This window comes from Patagioenas fasciata, unplaced genomic scaffold, assembly GCF_037038585.1.
Source record: "Patagioenas fasciata isolate bPatFas1 unplaced genomic scaffold, bPatFas1.hap1 Unplaced_17, whole genome shotgun sequence".
Taxonomy (NCBI): domain Eukaryota; kingdom Metazoa; phylum Chordata; class Aves; order Columbiformes; family Columbidae; genus Patagioenas; species Patagioenas fasciata.
In genome coordinates this window covers 737,332-746,860 of record NW_027288588.1, presented here as the reverse complement: position 1 = coordinate 746,860, position 9,529 = coordinate 737,332, and the positions used below count along the sequence as shown (strand labels likewise).

The window sequence follows — 9,529 nt, the reverse complement described above, 5'->3', positions numbered from 1 at the left end:
TCAAAGGTTCCCTCTCCATTTGGTGGTTGAATTTCTCAGCGTCTCTTCTGCCGTTTGTTTTCCTTCTCCTGCAAAGTGGGGTGGGAAGGAGAAGGCAAAAGGCTCCGCTGCTTCCAGGCGGGGACTTGGTTGCTTGTATAACGTATGTCTGGTTCATCTCGAAGTAGACAGAGAAGAGTGGTGTTAGAAATCAATCAGCTGCCTCCTGTTGGAGGGACAAAGTGTGTTGGGTTTGAAGGCGTTGGGCAGGACAGGAAGAGCTGCTTCCTGGGTCAGTGATGGGCGTTGGCATGTATTGTCTGAGCTGGAGCTGATGGCTGTCACCACTTGAGCTCTAGAATTACTCTGAGACCCAGGAATCTCCAGTTCCTTGTGGAGCTTTTCCAGGCTGTGGAAGCCCCTTTCTGTCACAGATTGTAACGCAGCCCTTGGAGAAGGGGGCACTGCTTGAGGTTCCTCAGTTTGGGCATTGGGGAGGCGTCGTTCTTGGGCTCACACTGAGCGTGAGGAGACGTTTTCACGTGAGCTGAAGGCAGCTCTGGGTAGCCAAAGCTGTTAACCGGTGTTAACAGACGCTGCTGCTGAGATTTGGGGGTGAAAGTGCCACAAATGTGATTTCCCAGGGAAAACAGAGAGATTTGTCAGTGCCTGGTTGTTCCATGGCACATTGTAGTTAAGCACAGTGGTAATTTTGCATCGATTTTACACAGGATTACTGGCTCTAACAGACTGGTTGCATCAAATGAATGTTGACTTGCTGCACTGGTGGCCTTGTGAACAGCAGATGGCTTCTGGAGGGGGTGACATCTCCTGTGAGCCCAGGAGTGCTGAGCCCATCATACAGGGAACGACCTCCCCTCCCCGAGCAGGGCAGAGGACCCAGGGGTCCAGGCTGCCTGTCTGTGCTCCTCCCCTGCCCCAACACCAAAATACGTTCCTTGGGGGACAGATATGGGCCTGGACTAAGATGGTACATAAGATGTTTTTCCAGTAATTGTTATTAAAAACACACTAAACTCATGTGATGTTTATTTCAGTTACGTTCCCACTCGTTCACAGACCAGGCCCAAGGACATCACAAATCCCATGCGCTTGGGGGCGGTTATCTGGCCCGAGATCCCATTCTCACGAGTCTGGGCTATAACTTTTTACAGTTATGAGAAACGTACTTCAAAGTACTCTGTCCAAGGCCCTTTCTATGTTATTATGTTAGTATTATGTCTTTGACCGTCCAGATGGTCATGTTAGTATTGATCTTCCTTTATCATCCAGGTGGCTGGAACTGCACATCTTGCTTTTCCACATTTACTTTCCAAGAGGCTGCTGAACTGTGGCAAGGTGTTGCTGTCTGTACGGAGAACATGGTTGTAAAAGTACATCATGGAGATGCTCACACAGCCCAGAGTCAGCCACTGAAGAATATCAAAGCAAACACAGGTATGTCCCTGAAGGGCTGCCAGCTCTGCAGGGACAGAAATCGGGTCTTGGGAATCTGAGATCCCTCTTCTGCTCCAGTCAGTGAGCACAGACTGGTGCTGGAAACCGCTCAACATCCAGGTCGCCCGGGCAGCAGCCACTGAGACTGGAGTTATAAACCCATTGATTCCCCCACTGTCACACTGCCCCACGGTGCCCAGAGGATGCTGACCAGGGCCCCCAGGATGGGGATGTTTGGGCCAGGGGTGCAGTGAAGGGAACCCCGCGCCCCGCAAAAAGCCAGGGAGAGCTGCAAGGCGGGCGGGGGAGAGGGCAGGGGAGGCCGTGCCCCTGGGGACACAGCTCCATCCCCCAGCTGCTCTGAGCCCCACTCCGGCAGGACTCCCCAGGCTGTCCCAAAGCAGAGCGGCACCCCGGCTGTCCAGCTGCTCCCCTGGGACCCCCCGGCCTCTGGGCTCCAGCCTGTGCCCAGGGCAGCCAGGGAGCCCCAGGCGTGCGGGTGCCCCAGGACCTGCTCCTCCCCGCTGCCCCAGCACTGCCCTTCTCTGTGGGCTCTGCCCGCTGCCAGGGCTGGGGGAGCCCAGGCTTCCAGGCTGCTTTAACTGCCCTGGATCCCCTGATCGGTCACTCTGTGAGGCACCGATCTTGGTGAACGGGCTTCTTGTGCCATGGGCCCTGGGCAAACAGAGCTTATCAGAGCCGCTGTGGGAGCAAACATCCCTCCTCGTGCCAGGGGGGCTCCGTCCTGCAATGAGCTCCGAGCGGCTGCCTGGGAACAAGCGCCCGCTTCATCACGTCCCTCTGGATGGCCACGTCCTGCTCAGGGACAGCGCTGGCCTGGGCCGAGGATGGGGGCATTGAAGGGACACTCGGTGGGGACAAGGGCCTTTGGTGAGCTGTGGCCAAGTCCCAGGAAGGGACAGGGCTGGAGCCAGAGCCTTGTTGGGGACAGGGACACTGGGACCCACCATGTGGGATCAGCTCTACAGGGCGGGACCCAGGTTGTCTGGGAGGGCACAGTGACCCCGGACAGGGACAGGTGAGAGCCAGGGCAGGGGATGTTCCCTCTGCTCTGTTCTCAGCTGTGGCTGCAGACTGGACCAGTTGGGGGCTGGCGGTGCAAGGGAAATGGGGTGGGCTGGAGCTGGGCACTGACACCACCCCAGCACTTCCCCCAAGCCCAGCCCTCCTCTCCCAGAGCCCAGGATTCACCAGTGCTCCCCATTGGCAGCGCCACCAGTGACTGAGGATCCCAGTCACCAGCTGTCCACATTGCCCCAGCTGTCCTCCCACCTCCCAGAGTTCCCTAATCCTGGGGTCCCTGGTGCCCCAAGAAGAGGAGTGACTCCCAGCCCCTCATTTATTTAAGGGGCTGGAAAGGGCTCAGAGATAATTGTGCTTAGAGACCCCAGATTTGAGGCTGGTGTCATCTCTGGGGGGGGTTCCATAGGGAAAGACTGGCCTGGGAGTTGAGGGGCACTGGGAGATGGTGGTGCTGGGAGGTGAGGGGCACTGGGAGGTGGGGGGATCAGGCTTTTGGGGTTGTTGCAGGATGGTTTCGAGTTGGAGCAGTGGGTCATCACCATAGGGTGTCTGGCTGTCAGGGACACACTGCTGTCCCCCCTCACCACTGTGGATGCCCGGGCCCTTCCCCGTGCAGCTGCCCCATGCAGGAAGCGGCACTGATGCCAGGGAAGGCAGCTGGATCAGTGCTCAAGGCGGGGGTGACTCTGTGCCAAGGCTGGGTTGCCAGGGCGGGTGTCTCTGCCAAGCTTTGCCCTGGGGGCTGGAGGCGTGGGGAGGGGCAAGGAGTCATCCTGGGAGGGATAAAGGTGCCCTCACCTTTTCTGGCATCACCCAGGACTCGCTGCACCGCAGAGGAAGATGAAGGTCGCAGTGCTCAGTGTGGCCCTGCTCTTCACCATCCTGCTGTGCACCCCAGAGGATGCGCAGGTGAGGCTCCAGTGAGGGCCCCTCCCGGTTTCTTGTCTTGGTGCCCCCACACCCCTCTTCTTTGGGGCTCCCCATTCCATCCTTTAAGACCCCTCAGGTATCTCCTCCTCAGGATCTCCTCTGTGTCCTATAGAGGGTCCCCAAATGCTCTCCCTTTGATGGATGCCAATGCCTTTCTTTCCATCTTTCCACTCCGCCCTTTGCCTTTCACCCTGTCCACTGCGGTAGTGCCCCCAGATCCCCCTCCTTGAACACCCCCTCCCAAACACTTTCCCGATCCCTGCGTTTTGTTCCTCTGCTGTCCTCTTCCTCCTGCCCCCACCAACAACCTCACCTGAATTCCCCGTGTCCCCTCCCCTTGAATTCTTTACCCCTCACTTGCATCCCATGCAGTCCTGTCCCTCCAGCACCCCCAGCCCGGTCCCTTGGGTTCTGCGAGTTCACAACAGTGCCCTGCCTCTGGGTCCCCCCCAGCCACCGTCCTCCTTGGAGGCCCCAAATTCCCATGTTATCCTTTTATCCAACCCAAGCCCTGGTCCGCCATGAACAGGTATCCCAGGTGAAACTTGGAGGAATGAGGTTGGGGGGAGCAGAAGGGATTTTCAGGCTCAGATGAGGGAGAATCCATGGGCCTTGGTGGGGCTGGGGACACCTGTGCCCCACCCACAGCCCCATTTGTCTCCAACCCCTTTCTCTTCTTTCATAGGCATTTCCAGGAGCATTGCTGGAAGCAAGTGGAGGGTCTCTCCTGCATGTGAGTAGTGGGGCGGACTTGGAGGGCATCCAGTCTGGGAACTGGAGGGTACCTTGGTCCTCCCCTCCCTTGCTGGGGCTGGGACATCCCAGTGACCAGTGAGGTCTCATGGTCTCTCTACAGGGGGGACTCAAACTGGGGCGAGTGAAGAGGGCTGCGGTAGGTGTCACAAGTTCTGCTGCCCCACACCCTCCCTCCCACGGCCACGAAACTCCAGGGCATCCCGGTGTGCCCCAGAACATGCCAGTGTGCCCCAGTACACTCCCATGCACCCCCTGCAGCCCCACAGAACATCCCTGCTCCCCAGTGTTTTCCCAGGGATGCCCCATTGCCCAGGGCTCCCATTGCATTCCCTTCCATCCCATCACAACCCACTACAGCCCAGTGCACCCCACGATACCCCAGGACACAGCCCCTTCCCCAGGACCTCCACTGCTTTCTGTGCCCCACCACACAAGCTCACGCACCCCATTTTCCCTGGAGTCACCTTCCCCAAGGACCCCATCGCTTTCCCCTGCCTCCCAGTGCACCCAAGTGTGTCCCTCACCCAACCTTTCTCCCCAGCTCCCTCTCTCTGTCAGGGTGGATGATGTTTTGCAGCAGAACCACCAGGTTCCAGATCTTCCAGATGCTGAAGTGCTAGTGCACCCATCTCCTCCATTGCTGGTGAGCAGCATCAGGGCATCTCCAGCCCCACAAAGGGTCCTGGGTGGGCAGAACGTGGATCTAGAAGCAAACAGAGGAGACTGTCCATGCCCTGTGTCCCAGGCCACGCTGGACAGAGCTGCCCCCATGACTTTTGTTGCACCCAGCGGGGCTCTACGGACCCAGAGGGTCACCGTGCAGGCCAGGCTGGGGCTCTGGGGCCTTACAGACCCCAAGGATCACCCTGAGGGCTGGGCAGGGTTCTGGGAGATGTAGGGGCATCCGGGGCTAATGACACACTGGCCAAGGAGCTCTGGGTGCCACATGGATCTCAGGAGAACCGAGTCTTGTCCTGGGTTGATTGAGGGCTCCAACTCTTCTCTCCTTCCCTGGGTCTCTGCAGAGAGACGGTGGGGAGAAGCCTCCCCTCATGTCCCAGCTGACACTGGAGATCTCATTTTGGGCTCTGATTTCAGAACTGAAACTGATGGTGACAGCCGTGTCCTGTCCCCCTCCAGTGACATGAGGAGATGATCATCCCTGGATGACCCCGTCTGATCCCCTGGGAGCCCTGGGCCATTTCCCTCTCATGATCAGTAAATCCCTTCAGCAAAGCTACGCCTGCGTGTGGATGTGTGTCCGTGTCCATGCTCCCACTGCTGTGCCGGTGCCCGGACACCTGGGTCCTCTCTGTCACTCTGCCCGACACGTTGCCCCTCATGTCGTGGCCTCAGCAGAGGAGGTTTTTACCCTCATGATTCTGCAAGTATTGCACTAAAAAGCTGCACCCAGCGCATGTGCCTGATGTGCTGCTCTGAATCACATCAATAGTCAAAACTGCTGTGTTTGCTCCCCTCCCAACTAGAGCAAAGTGAACACCTGCATTTCACTCTCTTTCCCAAAGAGCCGATCGTAGGAAGTTACATTCACATCCTAGGATGGAAAAAAAGAAAGAGAAATAGGAAAAGCAGTCCAGACAATGGAAAACAAAATGGAAAAACATTCTATAAGGAAACAAAAATTTTGCAAGAGGCATCCACCTGTATTTCATATCAGAAATACGCTCAGTGCCGATGTTTGCAACACGAGGTGTACAACGTGGCATTCTCTGCACTGCTTTAAATCTGTTATATAGTATTACTAGATAAGTAAAACAATGATTAACTTGTATGAAACCTTGTTTTCATCAGAGTGCACCCACTTCACCTTGTTTCCTCTGACAAGCTGTTCAACTGGCCATATGGGAGAGATTCTAAGGTAATGTCTTGAGGACTCATGTTGGAAAGTAAATGTGGAAAAGCAAGATGTGCGGTTCCAGCCACCTGGATGATAAAGGAAGATCAATACTAACGTGACCATCTGGACGGTCAAAGACATAATACTAACATAATAATATAGAAAGGGCCTTGGACAGATTACTTTGAAGTACATTTCTCGTAATTGTAAAAAGTTATAGCCCAGACTCGTGAGAATGGTATCTCGGGCCGGATAACCGCCCCCAAGTGCATGGGATGTGTGAATGTCCTTGGGCCTGGTCTGTGAACGAGTGGAAAAACAAGGGAGACAAACATCACATGAGTTTAGTGTGTTTTTAACAACAATTAGTGGAAAAACACCTTTTGTAAACATCTTAGTCCAGGCCTGTACCTGTTTTTGAACAGTGGTACTGTCTGATGGCTTTCCTCCTCGTCTCCAGATGAATGTGGTAGAAAATATAAAGCAAGGAAACGTCCTTTGGCCCAGCCGAGCGCCCCCTAGGGGAGGGGGAGCCTGTCATCCCCGGGCCTGTCACTGCCTGCTGTCCCCCCTGTGAGCAGCGAGGCCTCTGATTCAGCTGCAGTTGGTACTGTAACCGTGCATTTCTTGCTGTGGGCAGTAGCGCTCCAGGCTGAGCTGGACACCTCTGTTTCCCTCTAGACACTCTTCCAGAACGTTGTGCCCCACCACTGCCTGGGCTGCATCTGGTCCCGAAGGGACAAGAAAGAGAACAAACAGCTGGCACAGAGCATCAGAGCCACCACCTCGCAGTTCAACGCCGTCACCAACTGCGTGCTCAGCACCATCCTGGAGAGCAAAGAATTAAAGACACAGCCAAGAGCGAAGATCTTGGAGAAGTGGATCCGTATCGGACGTGTAAAGCGTTTATTCGCGACTGTTTAACGTTCCTTGTGCGGGTGCCGTGGAGCTGGGAGGGGACAGGGGGGTTGTAGCGGGGAGTGATATTTTTGATGCTCAGTATTTGTAGAGCTGCCCGCTTAGCAGGGAGAATGTGCAGCAAGCAGGACACGGGGCAGACAGAAGAGCACTGACTGTTGGTGATGCTGACGTTTAACGCTCCTGTGTTTCTAACCGCTCCTTTCACAGCAATGTAGGATCCTGAACAACTTTTCGTCTCTGAAGGCCATCGTTTCCGCCTTGCAGTCCACCTCGGTTTATCGCCGGAAGAAGACCAGGGCCTGCGTTCCAAAGTAAGGCTGTGCAGTGTGTCACTGGATGTGTTTTGGTGCTTTTATCTGTTCTGTGCCCAACTGTTAACGATTCTTGAGAAAAAAATTGTCCCCTGATCTGATTCAGAGTGCTTACAAACAACTTAAATCATTGAATCTTTTCCTGTACAGGGACACAATGCTGATGTTCGAAGAGCTTTGCGAAATCTTCTCCGACTGTGACAACTTTGCGACGAGCAGGGAGCTGCTGCTGAAGGTGGGAATGAGCTTGAGTTGCCAGGTTGTGATCTCACCCAAAGCCGAGCTCAGCCCTGTTCCTGACCAATGAGCTCCCGTATGCGGTGCTTTGGGGAAGACGGGTCTGTAAATCCCGGCTTTTCTGCTGGGGCGAGAGGTGCCGCACAGCGAGATTTGACGCAGAGGAGTTACGAATGAGCACTTTGGCTTATATACCGCTCTGCGCAGACATGAACCGCTGGCTGAGATACCAAGGATGATGTCGTGAAAGCATCATTTACAAGAGCGCTGTTTGGTGAAGCAGACTAGTTGTGTTTTGTTTGCTTCCACAGGAGTATTCTAATTAGTATAATTATTACTTCTCAGTCAGTTAATCCACCATTGCTCTGACCGTTTGCAGGGAGTCACACAAGGCACGGTACCTTACCTGGGTACCTTCCTCACTGACCTCGTCATGCTGGACACAGCCCTTCAGGACTATCTCGAGGTAATTTGGGGCAATTTTTGGAATCCTAAATCTCCTCCCTCCCTTGCAGACACTGTGTCTGCTCCTGCATCTTCCACTGGGTGCTAGTGCAGTTCTTAAAAAGAGAGGAATGTATTTAACAAATAGACTCAGGTACACGAGTGCTGTGGCTTATCCTAGAGCTGGAAACGGGTCTTTGTAGAGGCCTTTGGTCAGGGCAGCTCTGGCCCGTCCCTTGGTGTCGCTACTTCATCCTGTTCATCCTGTTTGTGATTAACTCCAGCCGAGCCTGTGCTCTTCTCCTCTGATCCCTTCTCTGTCCTTCCAACAGGGCGGCCTGATCAATTTTGAGAAGCGGCGAAGGGTAAGTGGAACGGTGACTGTTCTGTGATCGTTAGTGCCTGACGCTCTCTGCTAGAGCGTTCTCTTGGCGAGGCCTGTTGTCTTTGCTGGGCGTATCCAACAGCCGCTCACGTTACTCAGAGGGTGAGGAAGGAACAGTCCCCGGCACGCTGTGAACCTCTGCCGGGCTGTGCGGGGCGGCGCGGGAAGAGAAATTCCTTTTAGATGCGGGCAGCAGGGGAAGAGGAGCCGCAGGGCACTCGCTGCCGCGGGAGTTACGTCTGGGGCACGTTCCCCCCGTTTGGTGTTCACGGGAACACGTTACACGAGCGTGTTCTGTGTGCTGGGAGCGCATCAGACCTGCTGGCGTGAGACCTTTGCTGGCCACAAGATGCAGTCTGTGACCATCTTCCTTGTGCTGCAGTAAATAGTTGTGGGTCAAAGGTGCAGAGAGCGAAGCGGGTACCTGGGACCGAGAAATCAAGGCTGAGCGTTGCCTTCCAGCCTGAGCCTTGTTGGTCAGAGATCAGTAGGAGCGAAGGTGCCGGGGTTTCCTCTGTCCGAGGGCAGTTTGTCCTGGATCTGTTGCTGCGTGTGTTTAGTGTATTAACGAGACTGGCTTGATTTTTCTAATTAGAATTCCTATTTTATTATTTGTTTTCTTAGGAGTTTGAAGTAATCGCACAAATGAAGCTGTTGCAGTCCTCATGTAACAGCTATTGCACGAGAGGAGATGAGAAATTCGTGCAGTGGTTTAGGAGGCAGCGGCATTGAAGTGATGAGGAGAGGTAGGGCCTCAGCCCAGCTGGCGAAGCAGCTTTTCTTCCCCCGCAGGCAGGTTCAGGTTCTCTCAGCCTTGAGCTCTGCGCTGCCAGGAGCTGCTCCCGGAGAGTGGAAATACACACGCACAGAGCTGCGCTCCTCCTCGTGGGGATGAACCCTCTGGGACGTGGGAGTGACCCAGGGCTTCTCAAATATGGCCACTTTGAGATATTTAACTAACGGTATTGCCTGTTCTGCAGTTTCCGTCTGTCACGTGAAATCGAAGGAGCAGCTCCTGACCAGAGCACCGCAGCGGGCAGAGCTCAGAGGAGCGTGGTGAAGAGATTCAGCCTGTGAGTACAACGGGGAGGGGGTTTGGTGTGTGAATATGAACTGGAATAAATCAAACACCAGCTGACAAACCTGGCTGGGGATCCAGAGCACTGCAGTGCTGCGAGGAGACACCGCCAGCTAGAAATACGTATT

General features: G+C 54.9%; 1 non-coding gene across 1 annotated transcript; it reads left to right on the top strand.

The window, feature by feature from the left end:
- Positions 1–270: 270 nt before the first annotated feature.
- LOC136106597 (small nucleolar RNA SNORD45) lies at positions 271–355 on the top strand. The gene has a single exon (XR_010652160.2). It is a non-coding gene; the product is annotated as a small nucleolar RNA SNORD45 (small nucleolar RNA).
- Positions 356–9,529: the final 9,174 nt, after the last annotated feature.